A 6,136-nucleotide genomic window follows, 5' to 3' on the forward strand; every position below is an offset into this window, starting at 1 on the left:
TGATCCCAGGGTCCTGGGATTGAGCCCCACATTGGGCTCCCTGCTCCACAGGAAGCCTGTTCTCCCTCTTCCACTCCCCCTGCTTGTGTTCCCTCTCTCGCTGTGTCTCTCTTTGTCAAAAAAATAAATAAAATCTTTAAAAAAAGAAGAGGTCCTATAATGTCTTGGGCCTGGTTCTTCAGGTAGTGTTTCAGAGAATGCACTCTGGTGTGTTTTGGTTGCTCCTTCCCTAAGGTCAGTCCTCTGCAGAGTTTCTTCTTACCTGCCATGGGTACTGTTGGGACCTTGTCCATTGTGTGGCAAGTTTTAACTAGTTATGTTTTGAAATTAGATCTAATTTCCCCTACGGCTGAAGTATTGCAGCACCTTATGGTCAGTAGACTTGGTGCATGCCTGGGGTTATGCTATTCTGGGTGAGGGGCCTGGTGCACTGGTTCTCAGGCACACCTGCCTTAGTAAAGTGCACCTGCAGAGTGCATGGGGATGGGGCTTGGTGTAATCAGCTCCAGTGAGCTCTCAGTGAGCAATAGAGAGCTCCCACTGGAGGTTAATCAATTTTCTTCAGTGGGAGCTCCAGCAGGAGCTCTCTATTGCTCACTGAAGTTAGTCAGTGTTGATGGGCAGGTGAGGGGAAATGGTATCAACCCCCTCTCTCATCCCTGAGGCAGGGAGCTTGCATGTGCCACTCTTCAGGAAACCCTCACAGAAGAATGAACGTTCTCCACTCCTGTGTCCCCAGCTTCCATCAGATCCTTGCTTTCAACCTGTCTGTGTCTGAGCTGTCTGCCTGCCAAGTGGCACAGTTCTGTGTTTTATCTTAGGTGCCAGGTGCGTGCCTGGGTTTCAAAACTCCCCATTTTAGGGACACAGCATGGTGTAGACATGTACTGATCCTCTCAGGGAGGGTTTCACCATGCTGTGACTGGTACTGGTCTGTCCCAGAAAAGCAGTTGCACAACTGTGCAGCAGTTCAGAATTTATGGTAAAGTGCGGTAAAAAGCCAGCACCAAGTTTTGCTGCCTTCAGCAGGTGTCTCTGTCCCTATGTCAACGAACAGGTCAGCACAGTTGGCATCCCACCAGTTCTTTTATTCCTGGAGAGGCCATGTCACCTCTCTTAATTGCACTCCAAGAAGGGTAACTCTTTCTCCTCGTGCAACCCACGGGTTCCTCAGAGCACATTGTCTGTTCCTAGGCCTCTGCCCTCCTTCCACACAAGAGTCCCACTAAGCCTGCCAGGCATGACTCCAGTGATGGCTCAGACTTTTAAAACTGCAGAATTTGAGCTCCACTGCTTATAAAGACTTGAGGTATTCAGCCCCTCTCCTTTTCCCAGTCAGTGGTTTGGGGGAAGAGTTTTTCTTGTGCAATCCCCCATGTGCTGTTTCTCTCTCTCTCTTTCTTTCTTTATCCCTTGCTCCTCTCTCCATGATCAGGGCTCCCTCCCTTCCACAGTACCCACAATTCTTTCCCCCTCAAATCAACTCTCTGCAACTCCTACCTTCCATGATGCAACCATTCTTTTTCCTCTAGATATGCAGTTTGTTGTCTCAGTCTTCAGATCAATTTCTTGGGTTTTTTAAATAATTTGTTATTTATCTAGCTGTGTTCAAAGCATGAGGCAAATATGGGGTCCCCCTACTACTTCACCATCTTAACTCCTCTACATCTGGATTATTTACCATGCATATTTCTTGTCTCAATTTTATTAAGCTCTGTTGCCATGATTTTGTCCTGTTCTTTCATTAGGGACATATTTTTCTGTCTCCTCATTTTATTTAAATCTCTGTATTTGTTTTTAAGTATTGGGAAGTTTAGATGCATATCCTTATCTTGAAAGTAGTGGCCTTATGAAGAAGTCCTGTGGTGCCCTAGCACAATGCTTCCTGTTCACCAGACCCAGGTGCTCCAGGGATGTCTCCTATGTGGGCTGCATATACCCTTCTTTTGTGGCTCAGCTGCATTTGCTTTCATTCCACCCAGCAGCACAATTGCCTACCTTGCCTGTTTTTGGTGCATCAAGTACATTTTATTCCCTGCACTATAAGAGGCTTGGGATTGTCATTGGGCAGTGTCAGCAGTCAGGCTAGGTGTCTGGACTCTGTCCATCTGCTGAAATTGCATGTACACCAAACTGTAGGGTACTATCCCTTCATTGCCCCTGAGAAGTTTTTGTTGCTGGGAAGGTCTGGCAGTCAGAATAGATGCCTGCCCTCCATCCCTCTGCCAGAACTACAGTTGCACTGATAGGAAGGGTACTCTCCTTGCACCACCAGGTATAAAGTTTGACTGCTAGAACTGCAGGCATGTTGATGTATGTGGTTATCTTCCCCATCCCAGTGTAGGAGTAACTTGGAGGATGCCTGAGGAATGGGATGGGTCAGATGGGTAGATTCATAGGGGAATGTAAGAGTGGGGCATGTTGTATTAGCAACATAGGTGGAGAGTGTTTTCACTGGTTCCTGCAAGTGACAATGTGGGAGGGGAAGAGAAATGGCACCCACCAGAAATTTAGTTCTTACAGAAATATCCTAAAAATCCCTGCCATTCCAGTGGAGTTTCTGTACTTACTAAATAAACTTTCATGTGTAACCTAGGTGTTTTTCCCAAACTGTTGTTTTTTTTGATGTTTCTCAATGGGGTTATTTGTTATGCTTTCTCTTTAAGGGTGGAGACAGATTCCTACAGCACTTTGCATCTTCCAGAGCTAAGCCCACTAATTTTTAGTGTACCCGGAGTTAAGCCACAGTGATTGCAAATACTTATAAAGTTAAGCCCCAGTAGTATGCTAAACCAAATGCCAGACTTCAAGCTGTGTTTCAAAGCTGTAATCCTCAAGATAGCATGGTACTGCCACAAAAACAGACACATAGATCAATGGAACAGAACAGAGAACCCAGAAATGGACCCTCAACTCTGTGGGCAACTAATCTTCAAAAAAGCAGGAAAGAATAACCAATGGAAAAAAGACAGTCTTTTCAACAAATGGTATAGGAAAACTTGGCAGCCCCATGCAGAAGAATGAAACTGGACCATTCTCTTACACCATACACAAAAACAAACTCAAAATGGATGAAAGACCTAAATGTGAGACACAAATCCAACAAAATCCTCAAGGAGAACACAGGCACCAACCTCTTTGACCTGGGCTGCAGCAACTTCTTCCTAGACACATCTCCAAAGGCAAGGGAAACAAAAGCAAAACTGAACCATTATGACTTCATCAGTATAAAAAGCTTTTGCACAACAAAGGAAACAGTCAACAAAACTAAAGGGCAACTGGTGAAGAGACGAATACTGAGTGGTGTGGCCACATTGTCCACCTCGAGCAGCAGTTGGCTTCTCCACGTAGAACTCAGGAGTAGGAGATTCTCCCTTCCCCCTCCTGTGAGATTTTTTTTGATCTTCAGCTACATTTTTCGACTTTGTGAGGAACCTTATCATCAAAGAAAATGGCCAGCAATGTTACCAACAAGACAGATCCTCGCTCCATGAACTCCTGTGTATTCATTGAGAATCTCAATACTCTTGTGGTCAAGAAATCTGATGTGGAGGCGATCTTCTCAAAATACGGCAAAATTGTTTGCTTTGTCCATAAGGGCTTTGCCTTCGTTCAGTATGTTAATGAGAGAAATGCCTGGGCCGCTGTGGCAGGAGGGGATGGCAGAATGATTGCTGGCCAGGTTTTAGATATTAATCTGGCCACAGAGCCAAAAGTGAACAGAGGAAAAGCAGGTATGAAACGATCTGCAGCAGAGATGTACGGCTCCTCTTTTGACTTGGACTATGACTTTCAATGAGATTATTATGACAGGATGTATCCTTACCCAGCACATGTTCCTCCTCCTCCTCTTATTGCCTGGGCTGTAGTTCCTTCAAAACGCCAGAGTGTATCAGGAAACACCTCACTAAGGGGCAAAAGTGGCTTCAATTCTAAGAGTGGACAGCAAGGATCTTCTCCCAAGTCTGGAAAGTTGAAAGGCGATGACCTTCAGACCATTAAGAAGGAGCTGACCCAGATAAAACAAAAAGTGGATTCTCTACTGGAAAGAAATTGAGAAAGAACAGAGCAAACAAGATGAAGAATGATAAGTCAGAAGAGGAGCAGAGCAGCAGCTCCCTGAAGAAAGACGAGACTAATGTAAAGATGGAGTCTGAGGGGGGTGCAGATGACACTGCTGAGGAGGGGGACCTACTGGATGATGATAATGGAGATCAGGGGGATAACCAGCTAGAGTTGATCAAGGATGATGAAAAAGAGGCTGAGGAAGGAGAGGATGACAGAGACAGCGCCAATGGCGAGGATGACTCTTAAGCACATAGTGGGGTTTAGAAATGTTTTCCCATTATTTCTTTACCTAGGCGCTTGTCTAAGATCAAAATTTTCACCAGATCCTCTCCCCTAGTATCTTCTTCAGCACATGCTCACTGTTCTCCCCATCCTTGTCCTTCCCATGTTCATTAATTCATATTGCCCTGCGCCTAGTCTCATTTTCACTTCTTTTGATGCTCTTAGTAGTTATGTTAAGTCTTACCCTGTAGTCCTGGGATTGAGCCCCACATCAGGTTCCCTGCTCTGCGGGAAGCCTGCTTCTCCCTCTCCCACTCCCCCTGCTTGTGTTCTCTCTCGCGCTGTGTATCTCTCTCTGTCAAATAAATAAACAAAATCTTTAAAAAAAAAAAAACTCTTACCCTATAATCTTTTCTTTTATTTTTGATACCTCTTTTTGACTTAACAATAAAAAGATGTGTGGTTTTAAAAAAAAAACTAAAGGGCAACCTACAGAATGGGAGAAGATATTCAAAAGTGACATATCAAATAAAGGGCTAGTATCCAAAATCTATAAAGAACTTATCAAAGTCAACACCCAAAAAACAAAAAACAAAAAAATCCAGTCAAGAAATGGGCAGAAGACATGAACAGATATTTTTTCAAAGAAGACATACAGTGACTAAGAGACACATGAAAAAATGCTCAACATCACTGGCCATCAGGTAAATACAAATCAAAACCAAATGAGATACCACCTCACACTGGTCAGAATGGCTAAAATGAACAACTCTGGAAACAGCAAATGTTGTCAAGGATGTGGAGAATGGGGTACAACTTACACTGTTGGTGGGAATGCAAACTGGTGCAGCCACTCTGGAATACAGTATGGAGATTCCTAAAAAAGTTAAAAATAAAACATGCTTATGAACCAGCAATTGCAATGCTAGATATTTGTCCAAAGGATATAAACATAGTGAATCGAAGGGGCACATGCATCCCAATGTTTATAGCAGCAATGTCCACAACAGCCAAACTATGGAAAGACCCCAGATGTCCATTGACTAATGAAAGGATAAAGAAAATGTGGTATATATATATATATATATATACATGGAATATTACTCAGCCATCAAAAAAGAATGAGATCTCGCCATTTGCAATAATTTGACTGGAACTAGAAGGTATTATGCTAAACGAAATCTGTCAGTCAGAGAATGACAAATACCATATGATTTCACTCATATGTAGAATTTAAGAAACAAACCAGATGAACATATGGGAAGGGAAGGAAAAATAAAATAAAATAAAATAAAAACAGAGAGGAAAGCAGGCCATAAGAGACTCAACTATAGGGAATAAACTGAGGGTTGCTGGAGGGGAGGTGGGTGGCGGGGATGGGGTAATTGGGTGATTGGCATTAAGGAGGACACTTGATGTAATGAGCACTGGGTGTTATATGCAACTGATGAATCACTAAATTCTACCCCTGAAACTAACAATACACTACATGTTAACTAAATTGAATTTAAATTAAAAAGTTTTTAAAAAGGAGGGGGCAGAGCAAGATGGCAGATGAGTAGGAGACCTGGATTTTGTCTCCTCTCAGGAATTCAGCTGGATAGGGATCAAACCAATCTGAACACCTACAAACTCAACAGGAGATTGAAGAAAAGAAGAGCAACAACTCTCTGAACAGAAAAGAGACCACTTTCTGGAAGGTAGGACGTGCGGAGAAGTGAATCGGAAGCGATATTCGGGAGGATAGACGGCAGGGAAGGGGCCACGTCGGCCGCTTCTGACAAGTGATAGAACCATGGAGCACAAAATCGGAACTTTTAGAAGTCGGCTCTGCTGAGGGAAGTCA

At 43.6% G+C, this 6,136-nt stretch overlaps 1 pseudogene; it reads left to right on the forward strand.

Moving 5' to 3' along the window:
- Positions 1-2,736: 2,736 nt before the first annotated feature.
- LOC123856616 (heterogeneous nuclear ribonucleoproteins C1/C2-like) lies at positions 2,737-4,660 on the forward strand (annotated as a pseudogene).
- The last annotated feature ends 1,476 nt before the right edge of the window (positions 4,661-6,136 follow it).

This window comes from Mirounga angustirostris, unplaced genomic scaffold (genome assembly GCF_029215605.1).
Source record: "Mirounga angustirostris isolate CCGP_5_RB_7025 unplaced genomic scaffold, mMirAng1.0.hap1 SCAF_11, whole genome shotgun sequence".
NCBI classification, from domain to species: Eukaryota; Metazoa; Chordata; class Mammalia; order Carnivora; family Phocidae; genus Mirounga; species Mirounga angustirostris.